We start from the raw sequence: 21,676 nt of genomic DNA, 5'->3' as shown, positions 1-21,676 counted from the left end.
TGTTGGAAATGTTGAACCAATTAGCCACTACCGTCCACGTGTCCTACTCAGCTGCACTAAAGTATAACCTCAACCAGCCAAGTCATGTCAACAGCAAAAAGGAAAACGTTTTTTAATATTTTTGAATATTTTAATTTCAAAATATTACAATTTCAATTTTTTAAATTTTAAAAAATTTTATAAAAAAAAATTCAAACTCTATTTTATAAAAATATTTTTAAATATTTTAATTTTTTGTTAGGTATTTGGTTATGATTTGAGTGTAGAGTTATGAAAGTAGTATGGAGTTTCAAATTATGTGTTTGGTTATGAGTTTTAAAAATAATTTTTTAATTAAGTTTTGTTTTATGTGTTTAGTTACAATTTGAGTGTAGAGTTGTTTTTAAATTTAAAATATTAACATTTTAAATTATTTAAATTTTTTGAATATTTAAATTATTTAAATTTTTTTGTTAAAATAATTTTTTGAATATTTAAATTATTTAAATTTTTACGCTTTAAATTTTTTGAATATTTATTTTAAATTTTTGCTTATTAAATTTTTTAGATCATTTACATTATTTAAATATTTACAATAAAAATAAAATTAAAATAAAAATTAAATTAAAATTAAATATTTAAAATTAAATTAAAATTAAAATTAAATTATTTAAATTACACAGGACAATAAAATAAAACCTCACTTTTTATCATTTCACAGAAAATTAAAAAAAATTAAAAAAATTAAAAAAAATATTACAAAAAACGTAAATTAAAGAACAAGAACTTATTTCAATGTATAAAAAAATAAAAATGACAAAAACATAAATTTACAAAAAATTACAAAAATTAAGCAAAATATGTCAAATCAAAATCCAAAATAAACAACTAAACAAATAAATATTTTACCAAAATACCCCAAAATAAAACCCAAAAATAAAAAATAAAAAAATTTAAACAAAATATGCCAAATGCAAACCTAAAATAAAAAAAAAATTAAAAAAAAAGGTTAGCAAAAAACGGCAACTCCAAACCGAAAATATATTAAAAAAAATAAAAAAGAACAACAACTATTTCGGACAGTTGGCTTGCTGACGTGGACGACATGGCCCTTGCAATTAAGGTAGATGTGTTTTGGGAAGGGCACTTTGGTAAATTAACAGGAACACACATCACCAAAAAGTCAAAAAGTCAAAAAAGTCAAAAAGTCCTTCCCAAACCAGACTTTTTAGCCCCAAGCTAAAATAGCCAAAAAAGTCAAAAAGTCAACCCACTTCCCAAACGGAGGCTTAGAGATCTTAAAAGTTTTACAAAATATTCTATTAAATATGGGTGTGAGATCCACATAAAACTCACACGGTGTGAATGTCACAGCCATATAAAATATTTGATAGAATATTTAATAAAATTTTTAAAACTCTAACATTTTTTTGTAACTAAATTCATTTAGAACACCATTTTATGTTTGAACTTAAAAGAACAATCCTAAGAACATATATGCGTTCACATAATAAAATATAGATATGAGATAAATGATGAGTCTTATATATTAACCTTACTTCTGAGACTCACCATTTTGTGATCTATTCTGTGAATGATGTTGTGTTGTCAAAATTATTTTTATAACGAGAACAAGAGACAAAAGTCACGCGGAACAATCCATTTTCCTATAAACACTTTTACTACCAACCATTCCTCGTCTCATCACCAACAAAACTATTAAACTTGTTTATTCATATCACAACCACATTTCACCAAAATTTCATGGTTTTCTGGATCTCAGCAGCCATGAACCAAACACCCCATGTAGCTCTTTTACCAAGTCCAGGTATGGGCCATCTCATCCCTTTGATTGAATTCGCCAAGCAACTCGTTCACCACCACCACTTCTCCGCCACCATCCTCATCTCCTCCGCCGCACCACCCACCAAAGCCCAGAAAACAGTCCTCCAAACCCTCCCCAAAACCATCCCCCACATCTTCCTACCACCTGTTCAATTACCCAATGACATCAACAACACGGAATCCCAAATCTTCCTCACCATTACTCTCTCTCTCTCTTCCCTCTCTTAAATCCACCCTATCCTCCCTAACCGCCACCACCCACCTAGCAGCGCTTGTCGTCGATCCATTCGGGCTTGAGGTGTCACGACCCCATTCCGCTCCTAGTAGAATGGTGCCATGATGGCCAGTAATTCGAAATTACCCAAGGCCAACTTGCAAGGGTTCACACACAAACAGAGTGTACATATGGGGCTTACAAATGCGGAAGCAATAGATTCAAAGTTAAGTAGTCCATAAGAGCAGTGCATAAGTTAAATGGAATGGCATACATCTTTACATAGCCTCAATACAACAAAATGAAGTACAAAAATACATCTTGACCAAAAGACTTCTCAGCCATCAAATACAAAATACAATGAAATACAACTAAGAAGCATAATCTTTAAGATGCTGCAAAAGTGCAAAATCCAAAACAAGTGGCAAGTACATCTAGGCGTCACCGTCGTCCTGCTCGTCACCTACATATATATATATATATATATAGGGGTGAGCTTGGATACTCAGTGAATGGTATAAATAATAAAGGGGTTTACATGAATGATATCCGAAATCTTTGTCAAATCAAGGCACATCACATCTTGTACAAAATCCAAGGGCAAATCAAGTTTATCTAACAAATCTTTCAAGTCTCAACAATTGAAGTCTTTCAAGGCTTTCAAGTTCCAAGGGATGACATTAACAAAAGTTGTGCTACAAATGCTTATAGTCCCTAGCACGTACGGACTTTCAAGATTGTGCTACAAATGTTTATAGTCCCCTAGCACGTACGGACTTTCAAAGATTGTGCTACAAATGCTTATAGTCCCCTAGCACGTATGGACTTTCAAAGATTGTCAAAACCAAAGTTAATACTTGATACACAAAATAGGGATAGTCATTCATGCTTAACAAATACTTTTCCAAAACAAGCAAGGAAAAACTTTATCAAAACTTAATAACATAACTTTATTAAAAATATCACTCACATAGTTCTTCAAACGTCGGGGCCAAGGCAAGTCCAAGTCCTACAAATACATGGCAAAGTCTATTGAATGCACTTCTCAAAACAAGTCTTGCATGCATGCAAATGACCTCGGCATTCTTCAAAAACTAAGTCAAATCAAAACAAAACACTGTTTCTCACCTCGGAAGAACATGCTGGGCACCTATCAGGTCTTGGTCAAGGTCCCACACCTCCTTGCCGAGGTGTGGTCCCGATGGCCACATTCAAGGAAATGAAGTCGGGAAAATCTGGGTTTCCCTCTCTTGAAGAACATGAAGAACATGAACATGAGAAATATGAATGCTCAATCGCAACTTGTTATTTCAAAATCTAAGATTTCATGCTATGAGTTCGAAAACATGGACCTGGGTTCCCATACTCGAGGATCTTGTGAGAACAAACACAAAAACATGAATCTTAATGCAAACTTTCGGATCAAAGAAGACTTTTTCTTCAAGAACACATGAATACTATTTTCTCTTTCTAAAACCAACTTTAAATCAATGCATGACGTGCAGAACATGTTCGATCGTGCAATGCAGCTAGATGAGCAATAAGAACAACAAGAGTAAATCAAGAATCTAACCTCAACACACGAATCTAACGGTTTGATCTCTAGGAATCAAGCTCGAAAGCCCACTCTCTCACTCTAAAACATCTTCTCCTTCCTAGAGCTTCTCTCTCACTACAAGGCAAAGATATAATACAAAAATGTATATTTTCTGGGTCTGTCGGCTGACTTAACCCTCTGCAGGGGTACGTGGCAACGGCTGGTTGGTTCTACTCAAAAAGGTGACTGAGTGAAAAGACAAGACTATGACAAAGTGTACTCAACAAGCTAGGCGACAAGAGCACTCCGACAAGTAACGACATCGGCTAACGACAAGACTTCGGCAAGCAAGGGGCAAAGACCTCGGCTAGAAAGGACAACACTTGGTGTAGCTGTGCCACACCTTGGCCTAGATGTGCCACACCTCGGTCTAGGTCGTACCAATCCAGGAGTAAGGTCACTTGGGTTCAAGGGTAACATCTTGGCCTAGATAATACACATCTCGGCCTAGGCGATGAACACCTCGGCCTAAATAGTGACATCTCGGCCAACATGTCAGAGCGAAGGTGGAGTCAACCAAAGTAAATTCCAAGATGGTCTTAGATGTAAGAGGTTCAAAACTGACCTAGGCTCAGGGTGACCTCGGTTAAACCCACACCGAGCAAGGTACAAAGGATGCTGTAACACTTAAGCGAACAAGGACAAGACTTGAAATGCAAGCTTAACAAGACAGAATCATATGAATGCATATGAGTATGGTTAGGACAGTGTGAGGGTTATTACATCCTACCCCCCTTAAAGAAGTTTGGTCCCCAAACTTGAGTTACCTCAATTCAAGAATAACTCCGGATATCGGACTTTTATTTCTTCTTCCATTTCCCATGTAGCATCCCTGCCGTAATGCTCTTTCCATTCAATTTTCACCATCGGTATTGCCTTGTTTCTCAATTGTCTCACTTGTCTATCGATAATACGCATCGGCTTTTCTTCATAGCTAAAATCTTCGTCAACCACAATCCCAAAATGATCAATCACGTGCAGTGGATCCCGAACATACTTCCTCAACATCGAGACATGGAACACATTATGGACTTGACTTAATCTCGGCGGCAAAACAAGTCTGTAGGCAACCGGGTTAATTTTCTCAAGGATTTCAAACGGCCCAATGTAACGGGGTGCCAATTTACCCTTCTTCCCAAATCTTGAAACTCCTTTCATCGGCAAGATCTTTAGGAATACATAATCCCCAACTTCAAACTCTAACTCCTTTCTTCTCTGGTCGGCGTAACTCTTTTGTTGACTCTGAGCGGTTCTGATTCTCTGTTGGATAAGCTTGATCTTTTCGGTTGTCCTTTGAACTAGATCGGGGCCGATCAAAGCTTTATCCCCTACCTCGGTCCAACATATCGGCGATCTGCACTTTCTTCCATACAAGGTATCATACGGCGCCATACCAATGCTAGCTTGATAACTGTTGTTGTAAGCGAATTCTACTAATGGCAAATGCACTTCCCAGCTTCCTTTGAAGTCCAATACACATAGTCTAGGCATAGCTTCAAGTGTTTGAATTGTTCTCTCTGTTTGGCCATCGGTCTGGGGATGAAAAGCCGTACTAAACCTCAATTCAGTCCCCAAAGCCCTTTGTAAACTCTGCCAAAATCTAGAAACAAACTTTGGATCTCGGTCTGACACAATGGACATCGGCACACCATGAAGTCTAACAATCTCATTCATATACAACACAGTAAGTCGATCAGCATTAAACGAAGTCTTAACAGGCAAGAAGTGTGTTGACTTAGTTAATCTGTCAATTATAACCCAGATCGAATCCATCCCTTTCTATGTCTTCGGCAAACCAATCACAAAGTCCATGGAGATGTGTTCCCATTTCCACTCAGGAATCGGCAAAGGTTGGAGAAGTCCTACTGGCCTCTGATGTTCTGCCTTCACTTGTTGACAATACAAACACTGGGACATGAACTCGGCTATCTCTCTTTTCATATTCGGCCACCAAAAAGTCTGTTTTACATTTTGATACATCTTGGTGTTTCCTGGATGAACTGCAAGTCTGGATCCATGAGAGTCTTGCAAAATCTTTCCTTTCAACTCTGGGACGTCAGCCACGCATAATCTTCCTTCAAACTTAAGCACTCCATTCTCAAGGGTGTAACCTGACCTCGGCCTAGTGATAATCTCGTCGGCTACCTTGTTCAGGAATTCATCCTTCATTTGCCTTGCCTTCACTTCCCCAATAGTAGTCGGCTCCACTGAAATCACGGCTAGGCATGCCAAACTTCCCACTGACTTTCTACTCAATGCGTCGGCTACCGAGTTTGCTTTGCATGGGTGATACTAAATCTGCATGTCGTAATCCTTCAATAATTCAAGCCATCTTCTCTGCCTCAAATTTAGTTCCTTTTGAGTGAACAAATACTTCAAACTCTTGTGATCTGTAAAAATTTGGCAAGAGGCTCCATACAAGTAGTGATGCCAAATCTTCAAAGGAAACACCATGGCTGCTAGCTCTAGATCATGGGTTGGATAGTTCTTTTCATGAAGTTTCAACTGACGAGATGCATATGCTATGACTTTGCCCCCTTGCATTAATACACAACCCAAACCCTTATATGAAGCATCACTGAAAATCTAAAATTCCTCATTACTTGATGGAAGTACAAGAACTGGTGCCGTAACTAACCTCGTCTTCAACTCTTGGAAGGCTGATTTTCTATCATCGGTCTATCCATATGTTGTTCCCTTCTTAGTTAGTTGTGTCAATGGTACTGCAATCCTTGAGAAGTCCTTCACAAACTTTCTGTAATAACCTACCAAGCCCAGAAAACTATGAACCTCGGACACGTTGGTCGGCGTCGGCCAATTCACAATGGCTTCAATCTTACTGGGATCAACTGATATACCCTCTTCATTAATCACATGCCCTAAAAATGAAACGCTAAAAAACCAAAACTCGCACTTGCTCAACTTGGCGTACAACTTCTTGTCTCTCAAGATTTGCAGGGCAAGTCTCAGATGATTCTCGTGCTCAATTGTACTCTTGGAATAGATCAATATGTCATTAATAAAAACAACTACGAACTCATCTAGATACGGCTTAAAGACTCTATTCATCAAGTCCATGAATGCTGCAGGAGCATTGGTCACTCTGAAAGGCATTACCAAAAATTCGTAGTGGCCATACCTTGTCCGAAAAGCAGTATTCCCAATATCCTCGGCTTTAACTTTCAACTGATGGTAGCCCGACCTAAGGTCAATCTTGAAAAAGACTCGTGCTCCTTGTAATTGATCAAGCAAATCATCAATCCTAGGCAATGGGTACTTGTTCTTAATGGTTACCTTATTAAGTTCTCTGTAATAAATACAAAGGCGAAGTGTGCCATCATTTTTCTTAACAAATAGAACGGGTGCTCCCATGGTGAAGTGCTCAGCCTAATGAATCCCTTATCCAACAATTCTTGTAATTGCAGTTTCAATTCCTTAAGTTTAGCTGGGGCCATCCTATAGGGTGTTTTGGAGATACGTTGCGTTCCCGACATGATGTCCACAATAAACTCTATTTCTCTATCGACTAAGTGGCTAGGCAACTCATTTGGAAAGACGTCGGGGAATTCCTTAACAACTGGTATGTCGGCTAACTCAACACTTCCATTCAAATCACTTAGTATACTGCACAAATAACCCTGACACCCCTTTTGGATCAACTTATAGACTTTCATGGATGAGATTAAGTAAGGTGGGGGTACTACTCCCTTACCCTGGAAAATGACCTCGGCTTGGTTTGGGGTCTTCAATGTGACGCTCTTAGTAGCACAATTAATGGATGCATGATTCGCTATTAACCAATCCATTCCCAATATGACATCGAAGTGAGTCCTGCTTAATGGCATCAAATCAACTAATAATTCTACACCCTCAATCACCAAAACACACGCCCTATATATGGATGCAACAATTTTAGTTCCCCCAGATAGAGTAGATACAGATAGCACATAATCAAGGGGTTCTAGCGGTGTGTTCAACTTCTCAGAAAATTTAACAGATACAAATGAATGTGTAGAGCCCGAATCAATCAAGATGTATGCAACTTGAGAGCAAATTGAGAGTGTACCTGACACTACCGTTTCAGCATTCTGGGTGTCTCCTAGTACTAGAGCAAAAACTCTGCCCTGTCTCATCTGTGTCATTCCGACGTTACTTCCGTGTGCAGAGCCCGAGGTGCTCCCATTTTTCTTACCATCATCAGCCCTTGCCTTTGGACAGTCTTTCATGAGGTGGCCTATCTCGCCACCTTCAAAGCAGGCCCTTGTCGCCCAACGACAAACTCCGAGATGCGGCTTCCCACAACTCGCACACGTCGGCTTAGTATTACCATCCCGATTTGAGTTGCTGGAACTACCCACGTTCGCCTTCTTCTTGGCATTAAACGACATCCGACGACTTTCATAGTTCTGTCTCTTCCTCTGACTCTCTCCTGAATTTTGATATTGGTTTAAGTTAGCTTCCGCCAGAATGGCCTTGTCTAACACCTCGGCGTAAGTCGGCATATTGAGCATGTTGACTCGATCCTGTATCGGTCCACACAGTCCACTTTCAAACTTCCTGGCTTTCCTATATTCATCATTGACCATATGAGGCGCGTATCTCGCCAATTCGGTGAAAGCATGGTCGTATTCGGCCACTGTCCTGTTGCCTTGCGTCAGAGCTTGAAACTCTGTGGTCTTGCGATCTCAAACGCTAAGGGGAAAATGCTTGTTGTAAAACAGTTCCAAAAATCTGGCCCAAGTTAAACCAGGATTAGCTTCCCAGATCATCATCTACCACCTTCGAGCATCGTCGTCTAATGTGAATGCTGCCAATGTCACCTTCTGAGCGTCGGTGCTAGGAAAGATCTCGAACAACTTCTCAATTTCCAAAACCCACGCCTCGGCCTTCATCGGCTCTATAACCCCCTGAGAATCTCGACGGTTTCATCTTCTTAAACTCCCTAATCAAGACGATCGTGCCATCCTCATACAAGGCTGGCTGCGGAGGCACTTGAGGCACTGGAGGAAGTAGAAGCGGAACTGCATGTCGGCCATTCGTCTGTTCGGCCTGGGTAGATGTAGCACTAGCATTCTGTTGCCTCATTTGTCTCAACTCATGGGTTAAACCTTTAACCAGTCTTTCTAGTCTGTCCAGTCTATCCTCTGATTGATCTCAGCCAACTGGTGGTCTACTTCTCCTCATGATGCTATGAGTATGCAAAATGCAACTTTAAAATAAACTGGACCAAGAATCATGTATGCAAATAACAAATGGTCATGCCGAGATGATGCACACCTTGTCAAATAGCAAGCAATATGATGCGATCCTAACATTTTTCTAAGGGGAATTCGATGCTCTTCAGGACTCAAGTGTGTGAATAACATACTATAAGAAACTTGTGCTCTAATACCAATCTGTCACGACCCCATTCTGCCCCTAGTAGAATGGTGCCATGATGGCCAGTAATTTGAAATTACCCAAGGCCAACTTGCAAGGGTTCACACACAAACAGAGTGTACATATGGGGCTTACAAATGCGGAAGCAATAGATTCAAAGCTAAGTAGTCCATAAGAGCAGTGCATAAGTTAAATAGAATGGCATACATCTTTAGATAGCCTTAATACAACAAAATGAAGTACAAAAATACATCTTGACCAAAAGGCTTCTCAGCCATCAAATACAAAATACAATGAAATACAACTAAGAAGCATAATCTTCAAGATGCTGCAAAAGTGCAAAATCCAAAACAAGTGGCAAGTACATCTAAGCGTCACCGTCGTCCTGCTTGTCACCTACATATATATATATAGAGGGGTGAGCTTGGATACTCAGTGAATGGTATAAGTAATAAAGGGGTTTACATGAATGATATCCGAAATCTTTATCAAATCAAGACATATCACATCTTGTACAAAATCCAAGGGCAAATCAAGTTTATCTAACAAATCTTTCAAGTCTCAACAATTGAAGTCTTTCAAGGCTTTCAAGTTCCAAGGGATGACATTAACAAAGGTTGTGCTACAAATGCTTATAGTCCCTAGCACGTACGGACTTTCAAGATTGTGCTACAAATGCATATAGTCCCCTAGCACGTACGGACTTTCAAAGATTGTGTTACAAATGCTTATAGTCCCCTAGCACGTACGGACTTACAAAGATTGTGCTACAAATGCTTATAGTCCCCTAGCACGTACGGACTTTCAAAGATTGTCAAAACCAAAGTTAATACTTGATACACAAAATAGGGATAGTCATTCATGCTTAACAAATACTTTTCCAAAACAAGCAAGGCAAAACTTTATCAAAACTTAATAACATAACTTTATTAAAAATACCACTCACATAGTTCTTCAAACGTCGGGGCCAAGGCAAGTCCAAGTCCTACAAACACGTGGCAAAGTCTATTGAATGCACTTCTCAAAACAAGTCTTGCATGCATGCAAATGACCTCGGCATTCTTCCAAAACTAAGTCAAATCAAAACAAAACACTGTTTCTCACCTCGGAAGAACATGCTGGGCACCTACCAAGTCTTGGCTGAGGTCCCACATCTCCTTGCCGAGGTGTGGTCCCAATGGCCACATTCAAAGAAATGAAGTCGGGAAAATCTACGTTTCCCTCTCTTGAAGAACATGAAGAACATGAACATGAGAAATATGAATGCTCAATCACAACTTGTTATTTCAAAATCTAAGATTTCATGCTATGAGTTCGAAAACATGGACCTGGGTTCCCATACTCAAGGATCTTGTGAGAACAAACACAAAAACATGAATCTTAATGCAAACTTTCGGATTAAACAAGACTTTTTCTTCAAGAACACATGAACACTATTTTCTCTTTCTAAAACCAACTTTAAATCAACGCATGACGTGCAGAACAGGTTCGATCGTGCAATGCAGCTAGATGAGCAATAAGAACAACAAGAGTAAATCAAGAATCTAACCTCAACACGTGAATCTAACGGTTTGATCTCTAGGAATCAAGCTCGAAAGCCCACTTTCTCAGTCTAAAACTTCTTCTCCTTCCTAGAGCTTCTCTCTCACTACAAGGCAAAGATATAATACAAAAATGTATATTTTCTGGGTCTGTCGGCTGACTTAACCCTCTACAGGGGTACGTGGCAACGGTTGGTTGGTTCTACTCGAAAAGGTGACTGACTGAAAAGACAAGACTATGACAAAGTGTACTCAACAAGCTAGGCGGCAAGAGCACTCCGACAAGTAACGACATCGGCTAACAACAAGACTTCGGCAAGCAAGGGGCAAAGACCTTGGCTAGAAAGGACAACACTTGGCCTAGCTGTGCCACACCTTGGCCTAGATGTGCCACACCTCGGTCTAGGTCGTAGCAATCCAGGAGTAAGGTCACTTGGGTTCAAGGGTAACATCTCGGCCTAGATAATACACATCTCGGCCTAGGCGATGAACACCTCGGCCTAGATAGTGACATCTCGGCCAACATGTCAGAGCGAAGGTGGAGTCAACCAGAGTAAATTCCAAGATGGTCTTAGATGTAAGAGGTTCAAAACTGACCTAAGCTCAGGGTGACCTCGGCTAAACCCACACCGAGCAAGGTACAAAGCATGCTGTAACACTTAAGCGAACAAGGACAAGACTTGAAATGCAAGCTTAACAAGACAGAATCATATGAATGCATATGAGTATGGTTAGGACAGTGTGAGGGTTATTACATGAGGCCTTCGACGTAGCGAAAGAATTTGGCCTTTCACCCTACTTGTTCTTCTCTTCGACAGCCATGGTACTACTGTTTTGCTTAAATTTGCCCAAGCTCGATGAGACGGTTACGGGTGAGTATAGGGATCTACCTGAACCGATACAACTCCCTGGTTGTGTACCGGTTCACGGTAAAGATTTCCTGGACCCGGTTCAGGACCGGTCGCACGACTCGTACAAGGGGCTCCACCGGAATATGAAGCAGTTCGGTTCGACCGAGGTAATTCTCAATAGCTTTGTGGACTTGGAAGAGGGAGCTTTAAAAGCTTTACAGGACGAAGGGTTGGGCAAGCCGCCGGTTTACCCGGTCGGACCTGTTATCCAAGCTGGTTCGATTGAGGGGTTAGAACGGTCCGAGTGTTTGCAATGGTTGGATGGTCAGCCAAGTGATTCAGTAGTGTTTTTCTCATTTGGAAGTGGTGGCACTCTCTCTCAAGACCAACTCAATGAGCTAGCATTGGGTTTAGAACTTAATGGGCAAAGATTTTTGTGGGTAGTGAGAAGTCCTAATGACAAGTCTGCCAATGCTGCATTTTTCAACGCATAAAGCCAAAACGACCCTCTTAAGTTTCCTGCCAAAAGGTTTTTTTGGAGAGAGCACACAAGGACGAGGCCTAGGTGGTGCCGTCATGGGCACTTCAAATTGAAGTATTAAGCCACCGTGCTATTGGAGCTTTTTTGACTCACTGTGGATGGAATTCGACTTTGGAGAGTATTGTCCATGGTGTACCTCTCATCGCTTGGTCACTCTATGCAGAGCAGAAGATGAATGCAGTGATGTTGACTGAGGGTTTGAAAGTGTCACTGAGATCAAAAAATGATGAATCGGGTCTAGCGGGACGAGAAGAGATTGCAGAAGTTGTGAAAAGTCTAATGGAAGGAGAAGATGGGAAAAAGGTTCGCCAGAGAATGGATAGACTCAAGGATGCGGCTGCGAAGGTCTTGAGTGAAGATGGGTCTTCTGCAACGCTCTCCTGTCCAAAATCTGGATTGAAGGGGATTCTTTTCCTTTCAAAAAAAGAAAAAAAAAAGATATTAATGAAAGAGTTTTATAACTATTAATATTTATAAAATTTGTCATTAATTTATAATTATTTTTACAAAATACACCGCTTTGATATTTCCCAACAATTTTTGAGGAGGCCACCTAACCATGGTTAAAACCTTGGAAATATTTGAGAAGGCCACTTAACTTAACCATAGTTGAAATCTTTCAAATCCATCTTTAATTCTCCTTGGTATAAATTTATATTCTCACTACAAACCCAAACAGCCTTTTCTTGTCAATCTTTCATTCTTTCAAGCCCAACTTCTCTCTCTCTCTCTCTCCCTCCTCTTTTACTCTATAAATCAAAACATAGCAGACCCAACTTCTTTCTTTCCTTTTTCAAATTGTTCCACTCTCCATGAATCAAACTTTTTATAAACCCAATTTCTTTCTCTCCTTCACTCTGCTCCACTCTGTATAATCCAAACTTACCCATGATTAAGGATGACAACGGCCACCCCACCCCACGCCACTCCACTCCACTGCTTACCCTCTCACCCTCAACTTACCCACATAAAACTCTACCTCAAGAATTTTCCACAGATGGCGCTAATTGTACGGGAAGTAAATAATTTTCACTTCCGTACTGCTTGCCTCCATGTTGGTTTCACTCTAAACGATGTCGTCTTTCTTGCAAACACAACATAAGTGAGCTAATTGGTGAGTGTCTCACCAGAAAATCCCCCCGACGGTCAAGTCAACACCCTCAGAGAATATAGGAAAATGAGAGAGTTTTGTGGCTCAATATTGTTTACCCTCAACAATGAAACTCGCAAGTCATATGTAGACAACTTGTCTCACTTCTTCATGTGGTGTGCATTATTCCCATTGTCTTGGGGCGAGGACATTTTGCCCCTTGATTCCCTTACACACACGCACTTGTCAAAAGCAAACAGCTTGACAAACCGTAATAACTTGGGTAGCACAAAATTTGTCCTCCACGTGGTACTGGACCAAGAGAGGCACTCTGTGACGCCTCACTCCCAGGTCGTTAAATACACTAAAATAGTCTTAAAAAAAATATACAAGTTTTGCTGTAAAAAATAATAACTACAAAATTGTCTCCAAATGGTACAATATCCTCCAAATATTCTATAGCACAATTACCTCCAAAATAAACAATATTACAACTATCTTCATATTTAATAATTAAAGTGGGGGATCCCAAATCTCTGTATTAATAAATCTTTCTAATCTCAATTTTGAGCTCTGCTAAAATCTGCTCCGCACCTGAAAAATAAATTAATTCGGGAAGTATACAATACGACAGGAATACAAGGCTCGGATACAGAATAAATTAACAGGAATCCAACAATTTATGACATTAAATCAATGATACGATAATAAAGCAATTTACCAAATTGCACAACAAATCAACCATAATTTATCTAGGACCAAATATCCGGTCCTACTCAGTACATGACCAGTGAATAAATTCATTTATTCACCCACCTCACCCAAGCTCCACGCTTATCCGGGCATATTGGTGTAAACAATTAATAAGATTCACTCGATCCATGTACGGAGTATTTCCATGTCATTTAGTCAGACAAATCACCATTTAACATAGAAATATTTGTAGAAAATTTTACCAAATGATCAGAATATCAACGATTCGAGAACAATGATTTTACAAAATCTATTAATAATCACATTAATCACGTGGATTACAAATTGTGGATAATTAAAAATAGAGAACTCTTTGTAAAGAGATTTAAATAGAGCATATTGTATACAACCCGAATTTACCTCAAAATAATTAATTCCATCACCATAAATCTAAAATTGCTTCATGGATCTCCAAAAATAATTCTGATCACATGTAAAATTACTAACTCCCAATTTAAATATTCCTATGTCTAAACTTAAAATTTACATCACAAATGGAAAGAGAGCCGAAAGTTGGAGAAAATTTAAAATGAGAGACAATGAAATGGAATTGAGGGACGGATGAAAAAGGCAGAGAAGAAATGGCTCAATTTATAAGAAAAGTAAATGGGTGGTTTATGGTAGGTGGGAAGAAAACTATGGGTTGTTTGTTGCCCATGGTTTCGTTGCTTTGTTGATGTTGTATTTTTTTTTTTCAAGTAAAGGGAATGGCAAGAAAATTTGATTTATTATTAAATAACAATAAACAATAATATGATAGATATAAAAGAGATGAGATAAATATAAATAAATAATTTAAAATTAGATTATTATCTAAAAATCTCACCACTAAATTATCATAATAAACCACTAATATCACTCACTAAATATTAATACCTCAAAAATACGGGGTGTTACAATCTATCTCCCTTAAAATAATTCTGTCCTCGAAATTCCAATCCGTAATGCTCCAAAATTTATTCTCAACTAAAACTCCAAATAACACGGTTCCGCTACACACTTTGATATAAAAATGATTTTTTTTTTCTCACCTTAAATAGCAACCCCTTTTTTTTTTCATAATACTCACCACCCAACAGATCTCATGTAAGACCTAATCCCTACGCTCTGATACCATTTTGTGACGCCCCACTCCCGGGTCGTTAAATACACTAAAATAGCCTTAAAAAAAATATAAAAGTTTTGCTCCCAAAAATAATAACTACAAAATTGTCTCCAAATGGTACAATATCCTCCAAATATTCTATAGTACAATTACCTCCAAAATAAACAATATTACAACTATCTTCATATTTAATAATTAAAGTGGGGGATCCCAAATCTCTGTATTAACAAATCTTTCTAATCTCAATTTTGAGCTCCGCTAAAATCTGTGTTGTGACGCTCCAAAAATTTGGGGACAACATAATAAGGTTTAAAACTTATAATCAATTTTCTTAATTAAGAATTCTCATCAATGTTGCCACCAAATTTACCATCATCCATTGATTACAACACCAAAATTAAAAGTTCTTAAATTACAACTCCAGTCAAACTTAAAACTTTGTCTTAGTACAAAAAAAATAAAAAAATAAAAAAAAATACTAGAGAAAAACTAGAAAACTCAGAAAAATGGTTCATGGAACTTTAGCACACTTCAAGCTAATCAGGGCTGAATGTTGCCTTCCAACACCTTGGTGTTTCCTTCAGCTTCTTCGGTACTTGGTATGAAATGGCAGGGTAACGAGGATGCCAATGAGCGATGAGCTCAATAAGATACTACAATCCGAAGTACCCACCCCGATAATAATACCCACAATTAATAATGCGTAGTAATAGAATAACAGGTAGCATTTAATAAGTATAATAGGAATGCCATCAGTTGAAATAATAACAATAGATAATAAATAAATAAAAATGACAAACAGAGGCAGTATTTCATCATAAGAAAAATGCCCACTTTTCTTTTTAAATTCTCATAGATTTAATTTATCAGATAAGTTTAAGTAACTCCCCGCGAAACACTATTTCCACTCGACCGCGAAGCACTGGCCATGGGCAAATCTAACTCCCCCTTAGTCAAATATTCAAATGTTACTTACAGTACCTACCAATGATGTCCACGTACCAGGATTACATACCCGAGTCGTAACATCACGGTCTGCCCCAAGGGAACAGTCTATGTTGTGACACCCGCACCACCAACCTTATATCGCTTACACCGATAAGAGCTGAAATACCTTCCCGTGCCATGTTAGGGTTCGCAACTCACTTGCGCAAGATTCCAGACCGGGCTCACCCCATCACTTTTACATTTTAATGTATCATTGGCTAAATTTCGTGTCTCTTTACTCGTTGAGATATTCACAATAATTCAAGATTTAATTACTAATTATGTTATACCAACTCATTAAAATCCGAACATAAACTATTACACATGTCACACAATAATAAACAATTGTACAAAATTTAAATAAACAATTTATTTAAACCATGGTATGAAATAATAATTTAGATATATAAAAAAAAGGAAATAAATCATAATTACACACATGCATGGACTTTTAATCTATAAGATTAGACTAGCACAATATTAAATAAACCGCAATACACCCATACATGGATTACTAATTTACAATATTTGATGAATTAGACCAACACAAAAACTGATTTTTATCCAAATAAATAATTGATGTGATGATCTTAAATCTGTCTAGAAATTTCCAGGTTTAGGTAATAACAATTATAAATAAATTATTTATACAGCTCTAAAATTTATATAAATCTACAGAATACTTAATAAACATGTTATGGTCATTTTTCAGAAAGCATTTTCCAAAAATAAATTATAAATAATTCTTAAAAATTCCAAGAGTGTTTATGACACAGATTTATCACATTTCCTTAAATTAATTCCATGATCTAAAAATTTATTATGAAACTAGACTTCTCAAATTTCATTTTTTGCTTAGAAATTAACAGATTTGGTTTCATATAAAATTTTTAATGATTTTTCAAACACATAATAAAATCTGTCTATAGCTCCAGATTTGGTTAAAAATCTGTTTAAATTAGTACAAAACTCAATAATTGTTGAACAATTTTGTGGATGAACTAGACATCATTATAAACAATTTTGTAGAGAAATCATCTTCAAATTTTGAGTATAAAATTGCCTAAAAATTCGTACAACTTTCTGACAGATTTAAAGGGCCAAATAACACCTTCAATAATCTTTTAATAGCATAAACAACACATGCAAGTCCAAATTTCACAATGTTATCATGATTTTCAGATTACCAATATTTAATATACCATCATAAATTTTTTTATACAATTATAAATAAAATTCTATCTACAAGTTTAGATAATTTATCATATGTGCATAATCTGAAATTTTCAAATAAAAAAAAAAAAAGAGGGTTGAGAGGGTTTTCTTACTATGTTAGGTTGCTAATGATTTATCGTCCGAGTTTGATTTATGATTCGGATCGTAAGATATGACCGTCCTAGCTCCACGATCGTCTTGCTGAAATTTCACATTAATCAGACGCGATCTCACCGTTGATCTTCCATTAGACTCTCTTAGAACTTTTAGTTGTTGATCATCATCTTAGACTTAGAATTTGCAAGATCTAACCCCGAAAATGGATTCTACACATCGAAAAACCTAAGGGTGGTCATTCCCAAAATCATAGGACCACTCGATTAACCTAAAGGTACTGGGATGCACCGTAGCACCACGGGCCGAGAAACGCTGGATAAAATTCAATTCATCTTCTCCCACAGCCGTAGCATGCACGAATAGAAAGACCAAAAATTAGATTTTTCCTCCCGTCACTACAAGAAAAAACACTTTTGGCGACCACCTAATTTTTTTGGTCGCAAATAGTCCACTTTCTGCGACGAAAATTTAACTTTTGGCGACCACAATTTTTTGGTCGCGGAAAATCACCTTTGGTGACCAAAAAAAAAAGTTGGTCGCGGAAAGTATACTATTGGCGACCAAAGGCTTTTTTGGTCGCGGAAGATCACCTTTTGGCGACCAAAAAAAAAGTTGGTCACGGAAAGTATACCCTTTGGCGACCAAAAAAAAAAGTTGGTCGCGGAAAGTATACTATTAGCGACCAAAGGCTTTTTTGGTCGCGGAAGATTACCCTTTGGCGACCAAAAAAAAAAGTTGGTCGCGGAAAGTATGCTATTGGCAACCAAAGGCTTTTTTGGTCGCGGAAGATCACTTTTTGGCGACCAAAAAAAAAGTTGGTCGCGAAAAGTCTACTGTTGGCGACCAGAGGCTTTTTTTGTCGCGGAAGATTACCCTTTGGCGACCAAAAAAAAAATTGGTCGTGGAAAGTTATGGCGGGATAAATTTTAAAAAAAAATGATACTACAGTAATTACATGCTATTTTTCTATTTTGGCATTAAAAGTTTTATAAAATAATATATAACCCAATTTTTATGGGTTATATATATTTTTTTTGTCAAATATGAACAAGAAGTATGTTATTGGCAGAGTGGCAGAGTGGATTGGGTGCATGGTGACTCCTTGGTCAGGAGTTCAAGTCCCAGGGAGCACAAAAGAATTATTTTTTTTGGGTCAAGGCGCTGACTTTTGGCGACCAACTTATCTTTGGTCGCTAAAAGTTTACTTTTGGCTAATATGAATTGGACTTTTCGCGACAAAAAAAGTTGGTCGCGAATGGTCACTTTTAGCGACCAAAGGCTTTTTTGATCGCAGAAAACTATCTGTGACGAGGCTTTAGCGATCAACTCGCGACCAACATATTTTGGTCGTGAAAAGGTTTTAGTGACCAAATATGGTACTTTTCGCGACCAAACATGTTCGTCACGGAAAGTGTTTTTTCTAGTAGTGCGTCTCCGACTTTTCTTCGAACCATCTTTCGGACTCCATAATTTTCTTAATTCTTAACGGTTTTACTTCATTCTTTCGCCAATCTCTTCAACTTACATCGTACTTCATCTTACATGGCCTATTTTTCTCACTTCTTCCCGGAATGGATGGTTTTGGCATACCGAAAGTAAACAGAAAACCAACTTTTAAAATTCAAAATAAACTTCTCTAACTTTGTTTCTTTCTCCTCCATCTTCCTTCTTCTTCTCTTTCTTCACCTACAACACTTTGTGAATGGTGGTTCTAGATGATAATGGAATAGGTGATGGTGGTGGTGGCGGTCCGACGGTGCGCCAATGGTGGTGAAGTTCGCGGGTTGGTTGTTCTGATGGTGATAGTATGGGTTGAGGCCATGGCTATGGAGGTCGGGGGAGGAGGAAAAACATAGATAAAGAAGGAGAAAGAGAGTTTTGAGAATGAGAGGTGAAGGGTGAGGGAACCGAGAGAGATGAAACTGGAAGTGAAGAGGGGTGAGGAAGACTTGGGCTCAATTTATGGGCAAAATGAGGAAGATGAAAAGAAATAAAAAAATGAGAAATTGAACACCTGGTGGTATGGAATAGCATGTTCACCACGTTTTCTTTTGTTACAAAGAATGATAGCACGTAGAAGGTAGGAGGTGAGAAAACATGGGAGCAAGCCCATGGTTTTTTTTTTTTTTTGATTGGGTTTTAGTATATAAAATATTAGGTTTCAGTGTAATTTGATTACAAAAAAAATATAGAGAAAAATATAATAAAAAATATCATAAGATTCAAAAATTAATATTGAGTAATAATATAAAGTCAAAAAAAATATTTTATTTTATTTTGAATAAATGTTCAATATAAAAATATACATATTATTAAACTCAAAATATTGTGAATAACTATTTAAAAAAATTAACTGAGCAATCTCTAGCTGTGACTGAACTTGCACACCTTAGCCTAACCCAGATTGGTTCTTTCAGTCCGAGCTAAACCTAGCCGGTCAACCCTTGCAGGGTCGTCACAACTCGGCTAAGCACGTTTAGCTCGATCAAGCTACTTCCATTTGTAGTCAAGTCATATTCCACTCGGCCATATAGCTTGGACTCGCGCGTCTCCTTTAGCTCGGCCAATCTTTATTAGTTTTGCTGGGCCAATCATGGAATAATGATCTTAGCTCGATCCGTTTTGTTCGGTGAAAATTCCCCTCTCAACTACCATCCCTACTAATGATCCTCTTCTCTTTAAAATTATCCGGATCTTTCTTCACCTTTGAGAAAGAAAATTAAATGTGAAAAGGTGAGGATGACTGTGTGTTGGATTGGCTGGATTGACCACTCTGTTTTGGAAGACATTAAGACCTCGTTTGGCAAGTGGTGATTTCAGCCGAAAAATCAAAAAATTAAAAATTCAACAACTTATACTAAAAAGTCAGAGATTCTCTTTTCTTTCTACTTTTTGTATATCTTTTTGTAGAAAATCAAAGTCATTCCAGACATACTAATTTTTTTATATCATATTTTATCTAAAAAATCAAAAGGTTATTAAAAAAGTATGTTTCCAAACGAGGCTTAAATTGATTTCGTTTATTGTTTTTGGAATTTTTCATTCTACGAATGAAAAGAAATATTTTAGAGAGAGAAATTTTATAGCTGCTGAAACTTTGGATTACAGTGTTGGTAATGTACTTGCGGGCAGCGAAAATGATGTTATTAGTCCCATTGATTTTGCTCGTTAGTATTTTTTATGATAAATGTGCGCAAGAGCAGAATGTGTGATGTTTTTAGTAGTAAAATTATAAATTTGATCAATTTAGTGACTTAACATCAACTAATTTAGTGAAAATTTTATGTCAAAAACCTTAACGGCATTATCAATTTGAGCAAATTGATGCAAAAAGTAAAATTAAGAGTCAAAATTGAGATAATTGAAACTGTAATGACTAAAACGATACAAATGGAAAAATGTAGGGACTGTCGATATAATTTTTCTTTTTTTTTTAATTTTAAAGAAAAACCTAATAAAATAAATACGTTATAATTTTTAAATTCACCTAATTATATATATATATATATATATATAATTTTTTTAAAAAACATAAATAATTAAAATCATTGAAACCCGTAATGAACATCATAAACCCAAAAAACGCCTCCAGATTTGAAAGAATCTCCTCGCATTCATTAATTAAAGCGACAATAACTTCAAGAGTAGTATTATTCTAACCAAAAAATTAAACTCATTTTTTAAAACTCAATAATCAATCAACTAATCAGTCTCCTATATTATTTTTCTATCTTATATCTTCTTTAATTATCAATCAATTATTTCACTTATACATTATTGGATCTAAAAGATAGGCTTCTAAACTACCAATAGGTCATATAGTTAGATTTAATTCCCATAAAATCCTACTAAAAATAAGTCATAATAAAATTGTAGCTAAAAATAATTTTTTCTGACCTTTGTGGCATATGTTGCTAAAACTTGATAATTAGTGACTTTGTCAAGATTTTTATAAATTGTTGCTAAAATTTACAATTAGTAATTTTTTTGTGACGAATTTTTTAAACTGTGGCTGAAAGTTAAAAATTAGTGACTTTTTTTTTCTAACAATTTTTTTAAACTATCGCTAAAATTTATAATTAATGACATTTTTGTAACAAAATTTTGAAGCTATCGCTAAATTAACAATTAGTTACGTTTTTTTTTTTAATATTGTTTGATGAAAAAAGTCATTAATTCTCACAAAATCTATTGGATAATAAGTCCATCTATTAAGACCTACACGTAACTCTTCCATATATAAACCACCAATAAGTATTGATAGTTAGATTTAATTTTATCAAATCCTATTGAAAATAAATCCCAATAAAATCATCTTTAAAAATAACTTTTTGTGACAATTTTTTACGTATGTCGCTTAAAATTGGCAATTAGTAACTTTTTGTAATCATGATTTTTATAAATTGTCGCTAAAAATTAGAATTAGTGACGTTTTTCTGTGACTAATTTGTCAAACTGTCGC

The 21,676-nt window shown here is 36.9% G+C and overlaps 1 pseudogene; it reads left to right on the top strand.

The window, feature by feature from the left end:
- Positions 1-1,703: 1,703 nt before the first annotated feature.
- LOC114267904 (hydroquinone glucosyltransferase pseudogene) lies at positions 1,704-12,415 on the top strand (annotated as a pseudogene).
- Positions 12,416-21,676: the final 9,261 nt, after the last annotated feature.

Source organism: Camellia sinensis, chromosome 2, assembly GCF_055761805.1.
Source record: "Camellia sinensis isolate YWXY chromosome 2, ASM5576180v1, whole genome shotgun sequence".
Taxonomy (NCBI): domain Eukaryota; kingdom Viridiplantae; phylum Streptophyta; class Magnoliopsida; order Ericales; family Theaceae; genus Camellia; species Camellia sinensis.
This window is presented reverse-complemented; position numbering and strand designations above follow the sequence as displayed.